The sequence below is a fragment of the Cnephaeus nilssonii genome (genome assembly GCF_951640355.1).
Source record: "Cnephaeus nilssonii genome assembly, chromosome: 2".
NCBI lineage: Eukaryota > Metazoa > Chordata > Mammalia > Chiroptera > Vespertilionidae > Cnephaeus > Cnephaeus nilssonii.
This window is the reverse complement of record NC_137073.1, coordinates 40,769,279-40,787,530: the sequence shown is the minus strand read 5'-3', so window position 1 is coordinate 40,787,530 and position 18,252 is coordinate 40,769,279.

Genomic DNA, 18,252 nt, shown 5'->3' with positions numbered 1-18,252 from the left:
CAGGTGGCTCATCTCGTCAGCAATGGGCTCCTCTCTAGACAGAACACCTGAGGCTTTCTGTTCCCATCACTTGTATTGTATACTTACCAAGAGTAGGTTGTTTGCTCTGAAACCAGTTTATACAAAGTGTCTTTGTTATCTTGGTGACATAATTTATTTACTATTTAAAATAAACTGATAAGAGTGAAAGAAAAATATTTGTACTACTTTCTCTGAGAATTTTTTTAATGTCATCAAATTAGGTGTGGGTGAGAAAATTGAAAATGATTGGTGGGGATAACATAAAAATTTAGGAGAATCTTCTTAGATTGCTTCAAAACTTTTCTTTAAATTGTGTTCCACTTTAAAAACACACGAAGATATCATGCAGTTGAGATGCTCATGCAAAAAAGATGATGCAAAACATAAATCAATGGCCCAAAAGGTACTAAAATTAATGTATATTTATATGCTTTAAGTGAAAATGTTTATGGTGTGTGTGTATCATCACTTATGATTCCCTAATTTAATTTGTTATTTTTATTAGCCCATAAGCTATCAATCCCTAATGATTTCTAATAGGAGGATCTACTGAGTATATAGAGAAATAGAGTATAGTATATATCTACTGTAGTATATAGATTTCTACTGTAGCAAATGCCCTGGAGCAAGAGAACTAGGAAGCAAAGACATGAAGCTATTTTGATAAAAACTAGAAATGAGAACCTCAACTACTATGATGACAAGAAAGTAAGAGGTGTATATGAGAAATTGCAGAGTAGACATAACGAAGCCCTGAACAGTTAGGAGAAGGAGTTAACAAGACTCCAAGGTTTGAGTGTGGGTGGAAGGTAACACCTTGGAAAGACACGGAGCCCAGGAAAAGAAGCTGATTTTGTAGGAGGAAAGGGGCTTGGGGTTTCCAATTTATTAAGTTTAAGACTGTCAAAGACATCCAGGGGGAGATTCCCGGATGTCATGAGGAGATTGTTAGAAATATAAGAGAAGGGTCATTAGTTAGAAATACAGGTTTGGAAGTGGCATCATAGACAACAGTTGAAGTCCTAAGGTGGAAAGAAACCTGAAGGAAAACCAAAAAGAGAAATGGCCTAAAGAAAAATCTGTACTTGAGGGCAAAAGGGGTGAGAAGAGCCACCAAGGAGATAGAAGAGTTAAAACACAAAGTATGAGAACTACAATTAGACCAGGTCTCAGAAGCCAAAGAGGAGAGGGCTGGGGATGTGGCAGACGGTCAAGGACATATGCTTCAGGGAAGTGCCATTTAACCGATCAAGCTCAGGCTCCAGTCAAGGACACACTCTCAGAAGAGAGATGTTAAAATTACCAGATGTTAAAACTTCCTCTGGTGTGGTGAGGAAGAAGAGGCAACAGAAAGCTCCAGTTGTTTGATGGTGAAGAGACGGTAGACAGCAGTAGGCCTCGATGATAAAAGGGTGGAGCAATTCAGATGTTTTTAGGATAATGAAGGCTTGAGCTGACCATATTCATGTGAGAAGGAAAGTTGGCGGTAAAGAACACAGAGCTGACAATTAAAGCAAAAGAGCATAAGGACCCCAAGGAGACAGAGGGGTGAGGAGCAAGAGAGCAAGAATGGGCAAACTTGGCAAAAAGGAAAAGGACCTTCCTTCTTAAAGACAGAAGTGAGGAGAGAGAGAGGGTAAAAAGATGAAGACAACTGAGAGGTCACCTCCACTAGCCTCCATCCTCTTACTAAATAAAGTCTTCCACATAGCAGCCAGATCAGTGGTTGGTGCCTGAGTGTCTCAAGTCATCTGTTAAGTGCAATTATGAAGAGATACAGTGGGGATTGGAATTGACACATGACATGTAAGAGGCGAACTTATTGCCTGGCCAGTGTGGTTCAGTGGTTGAGGATTGATCCAGGAACCAGGAGGTCAGGGTTCAATTCCTGCTCAGGGCAAATGCCCAGGTTGCGGGCTTAGTCTCTAGTGGGGGGCATGCAGTAGGCAGCCAATCAATGATGTTCCTCTCTCATTTATGTTTCTATTTCTCTATCTCTGTAACCTTCTCCCTTCCTCCCTTTCTAAAAATCAATAAAAACATTTTATTTACAAAAGAGGCAAACTTACCAAATGAGGCAACAGATCAATAAATACCTTCAGTGAAGTAAGCACTCAGTGCTGCATAAAGAAAATACAACAAAAATATTTTGTGTCATATTTTTCCAACCTGGGTAAACATTACGTAGACAATCATAGTATCTGGCAAAACCAAGACAAGACTGAGTTAATACTTTCTGAATCTCTCTTCATGCTATCCAGTCATGGCTGGGTAGAGCAGGCACCTGAAGGCTGGTGATGGGGTATTGGCATATGGAATAGCTCAGTCTCTGAGAATTCACTTTTCTGAATAATTTGTCCTTCTCGTTCTCACAGCATTGGCTTGAACTCTTCTGCACACACATCGTCTATAGCTGTTAGGTATTTCTCAATGAAGCCTCATTGTGCTACTCGGGTATTTGCTTCTCAAAAAGCAAAGCTGCACGTTGGTAGGGAGGACGATGCCCGGCTCCCCGTCAGAGAGGCTCACCGCAGGCCTGCCCTACCTGTTCACAGCCACTTACAAGAGCACCCGATTTAACACAATGCACTTAGACTGGCTTTTTCTTTTCAGAAACCTTGAACAGCTGAGGCATTGAGAAGTTAATGGGGGAGGAATCAGCCTTAACTGGGTTATTTCAATCTTATGCTAAAGCAGTCCAGCTGCCCTGGGTAATTATGTCAGTTGAAAGAGGCATTCCCTGTGGCTAGTGTGCGGGAGTACTTGTCCACACTGATCTTACCAACAGGCAGAAAGTAAATACATCGTAGGATTTGAAGGGGGCACATCCCAATGACTCCCTGTCCTAAGATACCGCCACTGTGAGGCTGCCCAAGTCCCAGGCAGCCCACTGCATTCCTGCCAATGAGGCCATTGTAGTTTTACAGGTCCCCATCAGGCTGAAGGTAACCCCAAGAGAGGAGATAACCATTATCATTTAATAAATCGGTATATCAAGCCCTGGCTAATGTTGCTCAGTGGTTAGAGTGTCAGCCAAAAGGGCACAGGTTTGGTTCCCAGTCGAGGGCATATACCTGGGTTGTAGGTTTGATCCCTGGCTCCAGTCGGGGCATGGGCGGGAGACAATGGATCAGTGAGTTCTTTGGAGTTGTAGCTGCTCCTGTGTAGGAACTGCTGAGAATAACAAGGTTCTGGCTCTGCTTTAGTTGTCGGATGATGTCCTGCTCTGGAACCTCACCGACCACCAGTGTTCTGCACTGTGGATGTGACAACCAAACTGGACCACGTAAAGTGCGGGCCACACTAGGGCTGCCCAGTTCTATGTAGCCTTTTCTTAATAAGCTCAATATGCTGAATTTTTAGATTAAGACAGTGATGAAGCACAGACGTCATTGACTTTCCATTATCTTCTCTGAAATTCAAGGAACTGCATTACTTTGCATGCTAGGTCATACCACCTACGAGCAACATGCATTATTATAACTCGGGTTCATGAGCCTTGTAAACACTGAGACCAGAGGAGAAAGGGAGCTTCGTTCCCATAGCTGTTGATACTTTTTCATTATTATCCAACCTTTTCTGCAGAGATAGGTTCCAGATGAGTCCCCGAGCTGAGAAAATCATGCCAAATACTTCAAAATTCTGAGCACACTTCAAAGTAAATGCTGCCATTCTATAACAAGTTTTGACTTAGTATCTTGGGAAATTCTTTTCCATGAATATATACCTGATTTTATAATAGACATCAATAGGGAAATGGGATTTGCTTTGCAGAAATTCACTTTATAGCCAAATTTGCTAGCATGCATCTATTTCATAAACTTGAGAGATGAATTTATTTATGTTCATATCTATCATCTCCATATCTGCCTACCTCTCTGGGGTTTCCTTCACGCAGAATCTGACAGGAGAAAATTGAGTCATAGGAGGACGTGGTTAATTCAACAAATAAGATAGAACTCGGAGAGAGCTCAACATTTATAACAATCTTGCAGAACACTTGCTAATAGAGTGTGTCACTTAATTGCCTCCCCTCTCCCAATCCTTTCCACCTAGAAAACAAAACGACCTAATGAAGAAACCATTGTTCTCACCGTTACTCTCATCCCATTGTACAAATTAGAAGACAAAGGTTCAGTGATATTATTTGATTTCCTTAAAATCAAAAAGTTAATAAGTATGGCAATAATCTTAAGGCAAAGATTCTTTCATGCCTTTTAACTCTAAATCCCACTTTTTTCTCCACTAAACCATAGTCTTACTTGCTCAGTCTGACAATATAGCGACCATTTTTCTTTTCTTTTTCAGACTTCTATCTTCCTTTCTCCTATTGAATGTTTCTCCCGTCTTTACCCAACTGAACAAAAATAGTTTCATGAATGAAAAATCTTCAAAATTTTCTGTAATTGTCTCTCTAACTTATCTGATTTGAAACAAGATGCTAACCAAGCTTTATCATTCTTTAACCCAAGTTGCAAAACTCAGGGCGGGACAAGGGGAGGGAGGAGTAAGGAGGGAACCTTCCAGACCTCCAGGTGGGATCTTTAAGCAGGACTCAGAGCAACGCCTCCTCCTGAGAGGCAGGAAGCAGTCATTTATTTGAGTTTCAGATTATTCACTTTCCTAACTAATCAATAATTGTTATAATTAAAATTGATAGCTGCAAATAACATGACAGAGGGCTGCTGCCAGCATACTGATTGTGTCTTTGGCTTGGGAAGATAGGCAGCAGCGTGGAACACTTATTTTCCAATTTGCTGTTAGCTGTGTGCAAATTGCTTTCGCTGTATCCAGCTGATTTAGACCTTGCCTGGAGGTGCACTAGATTAATTGGGAGCCACACATTCATTGCTTACAGAATGGACTCTGTAATTGGCGAAATTTGTTAGTGCCAGTTATAAAATAACTATATAGTTCTGCTTTTAGCTGTCCTTTCATTACTCTTTCTGTGAGAGGGGAGGGGAAACAATTAGAACCCATCTGATGATGGAGATGGGCGTTTTTACCAAAGGGCCCAAAGTAATGTCTCTAGGGTCAATATTTTATACAAGCAAACATTAATGGGAATATGGTATTGATTTTCTCAAAAGCTGAAAAAGCACTTGAGCATATGTAAGAATGTTTCCCTCTTTATTGTGACTGAACCTTGGATAATTATGAAATCCATTTTCTTAAAACTAGGAGCAGATTTTTCAAAATGATTCTTTGTTCTCTCTCCTAACTTCATTGAGTAAAACAGAACAAGCTCTCTCTCTCTTACTTATTGCCAAATTAAATAAGAAAAAATTATGACGCCGAAGTTGGGGTGCCCTCCAGGTTGTCCTGTTTCTTCTATTCTCCTCTTTGGGTTCCAGGTTACAACAGGGCCATCCACCCTGCCCAGCACAGATAGCAGACAAAGCTCAATGAACTGAACAGTCATTTTCAGCAGGAAGGCATTTCTTCTTTTTTTTTTTTGAGGAGCAAAAGCTGATAGGCCAAGAACAAAATATAAACTACATTACATATAAGCTACATTACATGTTAGAATAACAGCATTGTCTTTTTAGTTTATTAAGACAGATGAATACTAGAATTAGTGGGGTGATCACATTGCAAGGCACAAAAACGTTGAATCACTATATTATCCACCTGGCACTAATGTAACTAATATAATACTGTATACCAACGATACTTAAAGTTTTTAAAAAGTATTTTATGTCAACGGACTGAAATATGCAAAATGGTCAATTATGTTCCTTAAAATATGACCCTTGGTCTATTGCTATGCACACCCAATTGCACAGAGGCTATTCTCATACATATTCCAAAATCCATCTGAATACACGGAGTAGAGATGTCAGTCAGCCAGGAGTCTGTGTCACTCCAGTGACACACTCCTAACTCAAACTCACCTAAGTAAACAAACTAACAAGTGACAGCGTGCCGGAGGGGTGTTTCTTGGTTCAGAGAACTGGAAAGGACAGAAGGAGATGCTTCGGACACCACTGGATTTGGGGGCTCAAGAAGGTGTCAGGACTGTTTCCCTCCATCACTTGGCTCAACTCTATTTCCTGTTAGCTTCACACTCAGGAAAGCCCTCGGCACCTGGAGGCCCGGTCAGACCCAGATTTATATTCTGTCTGTTCAGCAGCTCCCCTGAAAGGAAGGTGCCTCTATCCTAGTAGTTGCAGCAAACTCTCAGACCTGGCTACTCGCCCACTCGGAACCAATCACGGGGCAAGGAGAGCAGGATATGGGATCAACCTTCCGGAGCCTTGTGCTCCACCTGGACTGGGCATGAGGAGAGGGAGCCCCCAAAGGAGCACGGAGCTCCAGTCACACAACAAAGAAGTGGAAATGGACGCCAGGCAAGAACAAATCCCACAACACTAAGAAACACAGTTACAGTAAACTAGTAGTATTCCTAGTCATACTCCTTAAATTCGTTCATTTGTATCGTTGGGATTTAATTAAAACGAAAGATTTTTTTCTCCAGAAAAGTACAGATGTGACCATGTCATGCAAGATGCTGCCTGCTGTTTCAGGAGGGTTGGTGTGTCCCAGAACCCAGCTGATAACGTGGAAACTAGGAAACATTTTGAAAGTTAAAGACACTTTTAGAAGAATCTGCATCGCATATCTAAGAGCAATAATTATAGGCTTTCTTTTCCTTTCATTACTTTTTTTTCTCCCCTCCCCCCCAAGCAATTCCATTCATGAAGAATTTCCCCTTTTAGCTGTGTAATGGGTCTAAATTAGGGACTCAGCATGAAGATATAGCCTGCCCAAAATAGAGACTTTCTTTGATCTTCTGACTTCATGCAGGACCAAATGTGACTACTACAGAGGAAAAATTATACACAATAAGGCAACCTTTTTCATAATTATGGCCAGAAAGATAAGTTGCTTAAATATTAAAGTGACTTCCCCCAAAAAATATTTCATAATGTCTTCCTTTGAAATGTAAATTTGAATATTTAAATTAAAATAATTCTCACAATTAAAAAAAAAAATGTTAATTGTACCTCAGGGTAAAAACAGACACTCTTAGCAAAAAAGTACTTTCCAGAACACCTTCCCAGGAAGATGTCTTGTCCTGTTTGTAAGGTGGGATTTTAGAATCTGCCTGGAATAAAAATCAAAGACAGAGAAAGAGAGAGAGAGAGAGATGGATGGGGAGGGAGCATAACTTTAGTCCTCACTTTCAGATTTGGAAAGGGGAAGAGTTTAAATGAAAGTCCAGATAAAATAAATGAAAAAAATCACCACTGACATAATGTTCCACTTTTGTTGAACATTTTGTCCTTGAAGATAGAAGGAATTGTATTTCAAGGCAAATCGTTTTTTAAAAAAACCTACCTTACCTAATAAAAGAGAAACATGCAAATTAACCATCACTCCACTACACTCACAGCCAATCAGAGTGAGCATGCAAATTAACCCAACAAAGATGGAGGTTAGTTTGCATATTCAGGCAGAGCAGAGTGAAGCCTGCTATGAGGGGAAGGAGGGCAGCAGAGGGAGCTACTGGAGTGGTGCTCCAGACAGAAGCGAAGACTTGCCAGCTCCAGGCGACCTGGGGGCGAGGAGGTGCCGGCTCCTTGCTCTGGGTGGCCCGGGGGCGAGGAGGTGCCGGCTCCTGGGTGGCCTGGGAGCGGGGACGTGTGGGCTCCCAGGTGGTCAGGGAGCAGGGACTTGCCGGCTCCCAGGCGGCTGGGAGTGAAGCCAGGGGAAGGAAGGCCTATTCTTGCACGAATATCGTGCAACGGGCCTCTAGTATATATATAAAAGGCTAAGCAACCATCTGACCATCCAACTGGTAGCTATGATGCACAATGACCACCAGGGGCAGACGCTCAACACAGGAACTGATGAGTAGTGGTGAGCTGGCAGCTGCGGTTCTCAGGCAACGCACCCCAGAACCAGAGAGGCGGAAGCCCAATTCCGGTGTGCGTCAACTGAACAAAAATAGTTTCATGAATTAAAAATCTTCAAAATGTTCTTTGTCTTTAACCGCCCTCTTGCAATCTAGGACCCCTCAGGGGATGTCGGATAGCTGGTTTCAGCCTGACCAAGGGACCCCAGGCCAGACCAAGGGACCCCACTGGTGGAGGAACCCTGCTCACTCCACAGACACCCTGCGAGCCATGATGCTGCCCCAGGTACGGCTGGCCGGAGAGGGACAGCAAAAGGTTGGCTCCAGGGCATGTCTGGCCTGTCTAGCCCAGTCCCGCCCCACTGGCCACCTTCTAATTAATTTCCTTTCAATGTGCGCGAATCTGTGCACTGGGGCACTAGTTTATCAATAAGTCCTGAAGCTATAGAATAATGGTAAGATGAGATAAGGAAACTGAAAGCAGAAAAACATTGAGTATTAACAAAGAACAAGATTAAAAGTATGAATTTGAAATATATAATATTAATTTTATATAGATACATAGCCCTAATACACCTAGAATGAAAGGGATCCACTAAGAAGACAACACAGAGATAATGTATTGAAACAAAATGTCTCTAAGGTGGCAAAGGAATCTTGAGTTACAAAGCCTAGAATTTCCTCTTGCCCTACTTCCAACCCCTAACAAAATATTCTATAAATAAGTGGTCCAGGAAAATGCAACCCAATTAACCCAGCAAAACATATCAGCACAAAATTATTTTAAAAAATTAAAGCATCAAAATTTAGCAACAGATTAAAAAAAACTCAGAAAAATATTGCCATACAGTAGATGAAATTTTTCATTACAAATTTTACTGTGATATTAAAAATATAATAATAAATTATCTCCATAAAGAAAGATTACACTTTTGAGAGAAACCAAGATGGTGGCATAGGTAAATACCTGAACTTGCTGCCTTGTACAACCACTTCAAAACTACAATTAAAACATCATCCAGAAACACAGGAAGGCTGGCTAAGTGGAAATTCTACTTCTAGAAGGGAAGAGAAAAGCACACTGAGACTCAGAGGAGCTGCAGAAGTAAAGTGCAGAGGTACGGAGGCGCATGCGCGAAGAGGTCTGGCAACTGAGTACGCAGCTGGCTTTTTCAAGCTGGAGGGAGACACAAGCTCCCGACTGCTCTAAACTCCAGTTCTAGGCAAGACTCTGGGGACCCAGACTCATACAGGAAGAAACTGGACTGTCTGGCATCAGGCGGAACTCGAGGGCGGCTTTCCTTCAGAGGTGCTTGCAGCAATTACCACGGGACACTGAGACCCGGGGGCCTCTTAGGGAAGGGCTGACAGGAAGCCATTGATGTTTGCTCCGCCCTGAGACCCCGCCCCACCGAAGCTGTGCACAGAGGTGTTTGCATATGAATAGCCTGGTCCTTTGAAATCTAAAATTACCTAACAAACTGCAGCTGAGTCAGAGAGACACAGAACATCCAAAAGAAGGCCCAAGGCCCCACAGCAGCTTGCATTGCTTCACAACTGGGCCTCATCTGGGCACCTCCAAAACCCTAACAAAGAAGAGGAATCTGCAGATCTCTCTGTAGCTCCTGCTGGGTGGCCTCAGGCAGAGGCTAAACTAACACCGCCTTGGAGATCCAAGAGCCAGTGTACCCAGGGGTCAGAGTAGGACCATCCAGATTACAACTCCTCAGACCCATAAGGGACACACTCAGGGGGCAGACTCAGTGAGCACCAAAGCCCCACTAAAGCAAGTCTTGCCTCATAAGGGTGTGTCCAGCACAGAAGTTCTCCCAGCGAAGACACAGCTGATCCTCACAGCCAATTGGCCTGGAGGTCAATTCCTCCCAGTGATTCCAACAACAATCAAGGCTTAACTATAACAAGACTGTGCACACAGCCCACAAAGGGGTGCACCAAGAGTGTCCACCTCAGGTAACTGGGGAGGCTGAGCCACTGGGCCCTATAGGACACCTAGCACACAAAGCCACTCTATCAACTCAGGGAAGCAGCCAAAATGCGGAGACAAAGAAACAGGTCACAAATGAAAGAAATAGAGGAAAGCAAACTACTGGATATAGAGTTCAAAACCACGGTTATAAGGTTTTTCAAGAATTTTCTAGAAAAGGCTGATAAATTTAGTGAGACCCTCGAGGATATGAAAAGGACCACCTAGAAATTAGGCATACACTGACTGAAATAAAAAATAATATACAAAGATCCAACAGCAGACTAGAGGATCGCAAGAATCAGGTAAAAATTTTGAAATACAAAGAAGCAAAAAACACCCAACCAGAAGAGCAAAAAGAAAAAAGAATCCAAAAATATGAAGACAGTATAAGGAGCCTCTGGGACAACTTCAAATGTACCAACATCCTAATTATGGGGGTACCAGAAGAAGAGAGAGAGCAAGATACTGAAAACCTTTTTGAATAAATAATGACCAAAAACTTCCCCCACCTGGTGAAAGAAATAGACTTACAAGTCCAGGAAGCACAGAGAACCCCAAACAAAAGGAATCCAAAGAGGACCACATCAAGACACATCATAATTAAAATGCCAAGAGTAAAAGACAAAGAGAGAATCTTAAAAGCAGCAAGAGAAAAACAGTTACTTACCTACAAGGGAGCACCATGTCAGCTGATTTCTCAACAGAAACTATGCAGGTCAGATGGGAGTGGCAAGAAATATTCTAAGTGATGAATAGCAAGAACCTACAACCAAGATTACTCTACCCAGCAAAGCTATCATTCAGAATTTAAGGTCAGATAAAGAGCTTCACAGATAAGAAAAAGCTAAAGGAGTTCATCACCTCCAAACCAGTATTATATGACATGCTGAAAGGTATTCTTTAAGAAGAGGAGGAAGAAGAAAAAGGTAAAGTTAAAATTTATGAACAACAAATACATATCATCAACAAGTGAATCTAAAAATCAAGTGAATAAAAAATCTGATGAACAGAATAATCTGGTGAATATAATAGAATCAGGGGCTTAGAAAGGGAGTGGATTGACAATCCTTGAGGGGAAAAGGGTGTGGGGGGTGCGGGAAGAGACTGGACAAAAATCGTACACCTATGGATGAGGACAGTGGGGTGGGGGGTAATGGCATGGGGTGGGGTGGGAACCAGGTGGAGGGGAGCTATGGGGGGGAAAAAGAGGAACAACTGTAATAATCTGAACAATAACGATTAAAAAAAAAGAAAGATTATAAATAAAAATATATATGAATGCAGAGCAGAGGAGATCAAACACCCATGGATGGGTAAAATATGTGCTGGCAGAATTTAGGAAATAAATAATCAAAAAAGAATGGAAGGAGTGAAGGAAAAAATAGAAACAGCAGAAAAACCAAAAAGGATATTAAAAATAGAAATGAAATATGCTAATAAAATGAGAGAAATAAAGAAAAATTTTTAAAGAATTTTTAAAAAGACAAAATTTATCTAAAAATCAAAGGTTATCCAACATAGTATAAAATTGGAATCCTCTAGATGGGAAAATCTAACAGAGCAAGTATTTTTAAATAATCAGTAATAAAACTGTTCTGGAAAAAAAATGAGGACTTATATCTACATATTCAAAAGGCATATCAATATACCAAGGAAAATTAAACCAGAATTTAAAAATTAAACCAACATTGATACATATACTAATAAAGTTATGGGGATTTTATTATTAAAAAAATAATCCTCTGAGTTACTAGGCAAAAAATTCAAGTCATTTACAAGTTTTATGTATGGAAAATATTTTTATATAACATGTTTTATAAAAATAATAAAGTAAAAATTGAAAGAAGATAGGAGCTAGAAAACAGGTGAAGATAAAAGAAAGTTATTTAATATTAACAAAACAAGTGTTGGAGTGAAAACATAATTAGCACTAAAAAGGTGACAATAAAAAAAAATAATACTAAAGCTCAAGGAGGATGAATACAGGGAGAAAGAACAGAACATAAGCTCATTTTGTCACTGGTGATGGTAACTGGGATAGTTATATAATGGTAGGCTCTGCATACAGAAGTCTCAGTATGAAGTAGCCTTTGTATAAAGTTACAAAAGAGTTGTATAAAATATTTATACAAAAATACAAACCTTCCCAAATACCACAAGAATTAGAATGTTAAAATAAGCAAAAAGAAAGGTAACATAAAATGACAAAACAAATATATTCATAGCAATAAGTAAAAATGAGGTAAACTTAACTATTAAAAGAAATAGATGATCAACTTGAATTTCATACAGAAACTAATTTTTATTCTCCAAAAAAATATATATCTAAAATAGATAATTGAGAAAGCTTGAAATGAAAGGGTGGGTAAAGACATTACAGGCAAATGCAAAATATGTAAAATGCAGGCTTGCCTCTACTGACAAATAAATACATGAGTATATGAGATGGAAATATAATTGTTTTACTTTTGGAGTTATAAGCAGGCTTACAGTTCTTGGTCCCATTAGTTACTGCCTGTCCCTAGATGCTAAGCAGGAAAAAATAGAAAAGGGAGCCTTTCTCTTACTCTAGGCATTAACTAACCTTAGCTCCTCCTCACTAAATTCATTTCTTGCCAAACATCTAAGCCATGGTATGTCCTCTGTCTCCCAGGGTGCTACACTACCTTTTCCCAAATGGCAGCCAGAATGTAGATGAGCTCTCCTTCCTTCTAACTGCCCATCACAGCTGGGTTTCTTAAAATGATACAACTATATTATTTCAAAATGAGATGGAACCTCTATTAAAAGAACTTCGTATAGACTTCTTCACAATCGATATGTTCTATTTTTAACTCTGTGATATTAAGTATGGTAGGAGGGTACTTAACCTATCCTATATAATAAAGAGCTAATATGCTAATGGTCGTGACGCCCTCACGCCATGACGCCCTCATGCAGTAACGAGTGATCACCAGGAGGCTGCATGCGCAGCGGGATCGCGCGGGTAGGTGGGGGCTTGACACTGTGTGTGCGGCACAGCAACGCTGGGGGTCCCACGGCTGGATCCTGTGGCTCTGCGTGGTGCAGAAGCGGGACCCCTGGCTCTGGCCTACTTCTTTGGGGCAGTCCATTGAGTAGCCCTGGATTGGTGGGCGGGGCCTACCTCTTTGGGGCGATCAATCGTGGGGCTCCCGCACTGTGAGAGGGCACAGGCCAGGCTGGGGGACCCCCCTGAGTGCATGAATTTCATGCACCGGGCCTCTAGTCTATATATATAAAACCCTAATATACAAATAGACCAAACGGCGGAACAACCGAACAACCGGTCTCCATGATGTGCACTGACCACCAGGGGGAGTGCGCAGAACATGGCAGGCATTGGTAGCAGGTGGCAGAGCGTGGGACATGGTGGGTGTTGGCTGCAGTGGGATGGTAGAGCAGGTGAGTGGGGGCTCCAGACCAAGGTGGGGCGCTGGTTGCTGTCATTGGGGCAAGCCTCTGGTGGTTACTGAAAATTCTTTGCTCCCGCGTGTCATGGTTCCACCTGGCACTTGTTCCTGCTGCCAGTGCTGGCCTTGCTTGCACCCGCTGCCAACTGCTGGCTGCCAGCACCTGGCACTGGTCCCCATCGCTTGGCGCTGTCAGTGGGTGTGAGTGGCGGCTGCCGAACCTGATCGCCCCTGAGGGCTTCTCCACCTCCCCCTGCTCCTGAGGGGCGAATGGGGCAGCAGCCACCACTGCTCCCACTCGCACCCATTGCTGGTGCTAGCCCTAATCACTCCGCACTGTCAGCACGTGGGAGAGGCGGCGGAAGCTGCCGGCAGAGAGGGAACTGGGGGCTGCAGCAGGAGGGGCTGGGCAGGGGCACAGAGGATGGGCTGAGAACTGCCCCTGTGCCCACTGCAACCTCGCGGCCCACAGTTCCTTTCAAGGTGCACGAATTTGTGCACTGGGCCCCTAGTTATTAATAACGGCATTTAGTTGTTTGCTACTCCATTTGAGCACTTTCCTCTTTAAGCTTGTACAAGTATGCATGTGATGTTGTTATGCTAAAATAAAATATTTGCCAACAGCAAAGGATAAACATTGTAAAATTAAATTCATAGCAAACAGTTCACAATTATACTAATTAAGAATATAAGTCCTTCCTCCTATAGGCCACTTCTCTCCACTTCCCATTCATCCTAGGTAACCACAGTTAACAATTCGAGAGGCTTACTTTCCAGGTTTTCTATCCAAATGCAAATATACTGCACAAACACACACATATATGAACACAAACATACAACCCACCCAGACATTCGTATATAAATATGTACTTACAGATATAAGATTGTACTCCTATACATAATAGCCAGCAAATTCATTTGTTAACAATATGTTGTGGTCCTGGCTGGTTTGGCTCAGTGGATAGAGTGTTGGCTGCGAACTGAAGGGTCCCAGGTTCGATTCCGGTCAAGGGCACATGCCCAGGTTGTGGGCTCAATCCCTAGTAGGGAGCATGTTAGAGGAAAACTGATCAATGATTCTCTCTCATCATTGATGTTTCTATCTCTCCCTTCCTCTCTGAAGTCAATAAAATTATATTAAAAAAAAACAACAAAACCACAGTATATTGTGGCCACTGTAGCATGTGAATACATAAAGGCTAATTTTATCTTTTTCAAAGCAGTTCATTGTGGCTCTACCATTACTGGACCATATTGATGGACAGTGTAACTTTTGGTAGTTTAAAATGATGTAGTGAACATTTTTGTACGGTGTCTTTGTGCAATTTAGCCTGGCTGTAGGCTAAATTCCTAAAAAGGAATATTATTTTCTGCATTTATACTTCGGGCAAACAGTACCAAATTTGCCTCTAACATATTTCTTACTAACAGTGTAGTACTTTGGCCCAGACCCTCATCAATATTTAATAACCTTTGTCACACTAAGGGGTTAAAACTAATCCCTTGTCCTTTTAATTCACTATATGACCTCCTTTCCATATTTATATCAGTCCTTGTTCCCCTTTTCTGTTAACTACTTCTTTATATCCTTTGTGTAGCTTTTCTATGAGATTGCTGGTTCAACGCTTTTAAAAAATAATTTGAGTATAAAAATTGTCCCTTTGCCTGAGGTATATTTTTCAAATATTTCCCCTAGTTTCTTGTAGTTTGATTTTATGATGTTACTCCCCAAATGCAGCTTGAAAATTTACAATGTAATCAAATTATTTATCTTTTCCCTTATGACTTCTGATTTGACGCCACATACAAGACACATCACTCCCACTCCAAGAATATAAATAAATTATCATTGTTTTCTTGTAGTACTATGATACTGTCACTGAATGTTTAATTCTTCTAGAAATTATTTTATTTTTAAGGGTCTATGTTGGATTCCATGTTACTTTTTTTTCCATGTGGCTAACCAATATGCCCAGGTATATCTACGGCTATAAAATACCACATGTGCTGGTCAAGCAATGTTTCATTACAAATAAAAATGAATTTACTTTTACATTTTCATGTATTAATTTTACTTTTCAGAAGTATTAATAGTAAACTAATTTCATAAGTTTTATACGGTTTTTAAGAAACATATTCTGCAATCCTATCTAATAAAAGAGTAATATGCAAATTGACCATCACTCCAACACACAAGATGGCTGCCCCCATGTGGTCAAAGATGGTTGCCCCCATGTGGACACAAGATGGCCACCACAAGATGGCCAGCAGGGGAGGGCAGTTGGGAGGGACCAGGCCTGCAAGGGAGGGCAGTTGGGGGCGATCAAGCCTGTAGGGGAGGGCAGTTAGGGGTGACCAGGCCGGCAGAGGAGGGAAGTTGGGGGCGACCGGGCCTGAAGGGAAGGGCAGTTGGGGGGGACCCAGGCCTGCAGGGGAGAGCACTTGTGAGGGGCAGGTCTGCAGGGGAGCAGTTAGGCATCAATCAGGCTGGTAGGGGAGTGGATAGGGGGTGATCAGGCTGGCAGGCAGAAGCGGTTGGGGCAATCAGGAAGGCAGGCAGGCGAGCAGTTGGGAGCCAGCAGTCCTGGATTGTGAGAGGGATATCCAACTGCCCGTTTAGGCCCGATCCCAGTAGGAGTCCCAGATTGGAGAGGGTGCAGGCTGGGCTGAGGGACACACACCCCCCATACATGAATTTTGTGCACCAGGCCTCTAGTTTAAAAATAAACAAGCATCTGTGAGTTCTGTGTTATAGGAACATGAGAAAGAAATAATCGTCAAATTCTTTTTAACAAGAGAGGCTCCTCAAAAAGTGAAACCAATTATATTCCACAAGAACATTTTTAAATGACTTTTTTTCAGTAGAGCTTAAATGAACTTTATAGGATTATATACAATTGAAATTGCTATACTCTTTTGCTTTATAAACAAACACTAGAAATACTTTTATCAAAGTAGCAAATATGCTAGTCTTCTGCCCCAGCTAATGCAAATCATAAAAATGGGGGTAAAGTACATAGTATTGTATCTCTCAAAATCCATTCAAATGGCCAAAAGGAAATATGCAAGGAATGATTGAAATAGGATCTTTTTGGGAGGCAAGTCAAGCTTATCACAAAGACTGAATTATTATGAAAGCAGTGGTGCCTTTCAATCTTAAAGATACTACTTTATCTCCTCCCACCTTGCAAATTTCTCCCATTAAACTTCCTTCCAGAGCTGGCTGTGTCTGTTCTCTAAGCTGACTCCTGTCCACTCTGCGCTCAGCGCCCCTTCACACCATTGTGGCGGGCTCATCCCATCCTTTCTTTCCCTTTGCCACCATGACAAGGTCAAAATACCTATTAAGCAAACACGTGAAATTACTATCATTCCCCCCAGTAACCCATATCTCATATCCTCAGCACCTTTTAAACTACTTCTCTCTACAAAGAATCTGCTGGCACCTGCTTTTATAGTGTTTCCAACCTCCTGCCTTTCCTAAAATCTTCCATACATATTTTAGGCTCATCTAAATGGACAGCTTCTTGATCCTCTTCAGAGTAAAAATAAAGTTCTAACAATAGCTTATAAAACCCTAATAATATGTCACCTCTCTACCCCAAAACACACATCCATCTCTTGGACTTCATGCAGGGTGCATTTGACACATTGAGAGTAATCAGTTCTAGCACAGAAGACAAGAAAACAAACAAGATTGATGCAAATCATTAGATGTGTTAAGCATAGATCATTAAATTATTTACCTGGGAGATATGGTAGACAGATAAAGCAAGTAGAGCATACATGTGTGGACCTAGATAGAAAGGAACGGGAGAATCAAGTAAATACTAAATATTCATGGCTCACTAAGTATACATGAGACACATGAAGCACTGAATATTCATTATCGACTAAATATACATGAGGACACAAAGTTCTCAATATCCATGAGATCTTACTTCAGCCACTCACTCATTAGTGATGCTCAGCCAAGCCCCAACTGCCGTGTGTCCTGGCCATGCAAATAAAGCCCAGAGCTGCTCACCAGGCTACCGCTCCAGCTCCTGGCCAGGCTCTCCAATGAGCGAGCATGAGCTGACACCAGGCACCTTCCATCTTCCTCACCCTCATCTCTGGCCCTCGAAACCTCACCATCAGCAGGGAAGGCTGATGCAGCACAGAGAGAAATAGACAAATGAACATGTGTAACAGAGTTCAAGTGGTGTGGCTTTCACTTGCTTGTACCCCAACTAAGTGTGCTGTTAATCCACTCCATTTCTTGCCACTGGCTTCTAACTCTATGCTTCAGTTTAAAATGCTTCCATCAACTGTGTCATTTGTGCATCTTAAATCTGTGAGCTTTCTGTCCTGTGGGATAGTTCCCCTGGTGGTGAAATTGGAGGCCTCTTGGTCACCATCACCTCAGCATGCTTCACCCACCAGAGGCAGTCACAGGAGCATGTCTGGGCCCGAGACTGTCACCTGGGGTTTCCAGAAGCTGCACTGCTCAGCGCGGGGACTCTCGAGAGCAACCACTTCCAGGCGGGCCACGGAGGGGCACCGGGCCTCCCCTGGGCTGGAACATGCTTTTGCCTCTGACTCTGCTGCTCACTCAGATGCTGGACAGAATCCAGGCAAGGGGCTGAAATGAGTCTCCGGAGCTTTCTACCTCTGGGCACATCTGCCACTCCACAGTGGCCCGTGATGGCTGAGCTTCGGAGGGGCCCACTCCCTCCTCAGACCCTGCGTGGGGGCAGGGAGCCCTGACAGGAGACAGTCTGATCACCAAACTGTTACCATAAAATCCATCTTTTCTTGTCTGTCTATGTAGGATCTTATCACCAAGGAAATGCTGGGGGTGTAGAGGCGGCCGGTACACAGGCACCTGCGATTTCTGAGGCCAGGCACATCAGGCCTGAAGGTTTACAAGCTTTAGTCACAGGGTCCCCAAAGGGAGTGCCTGTCTGTACTTC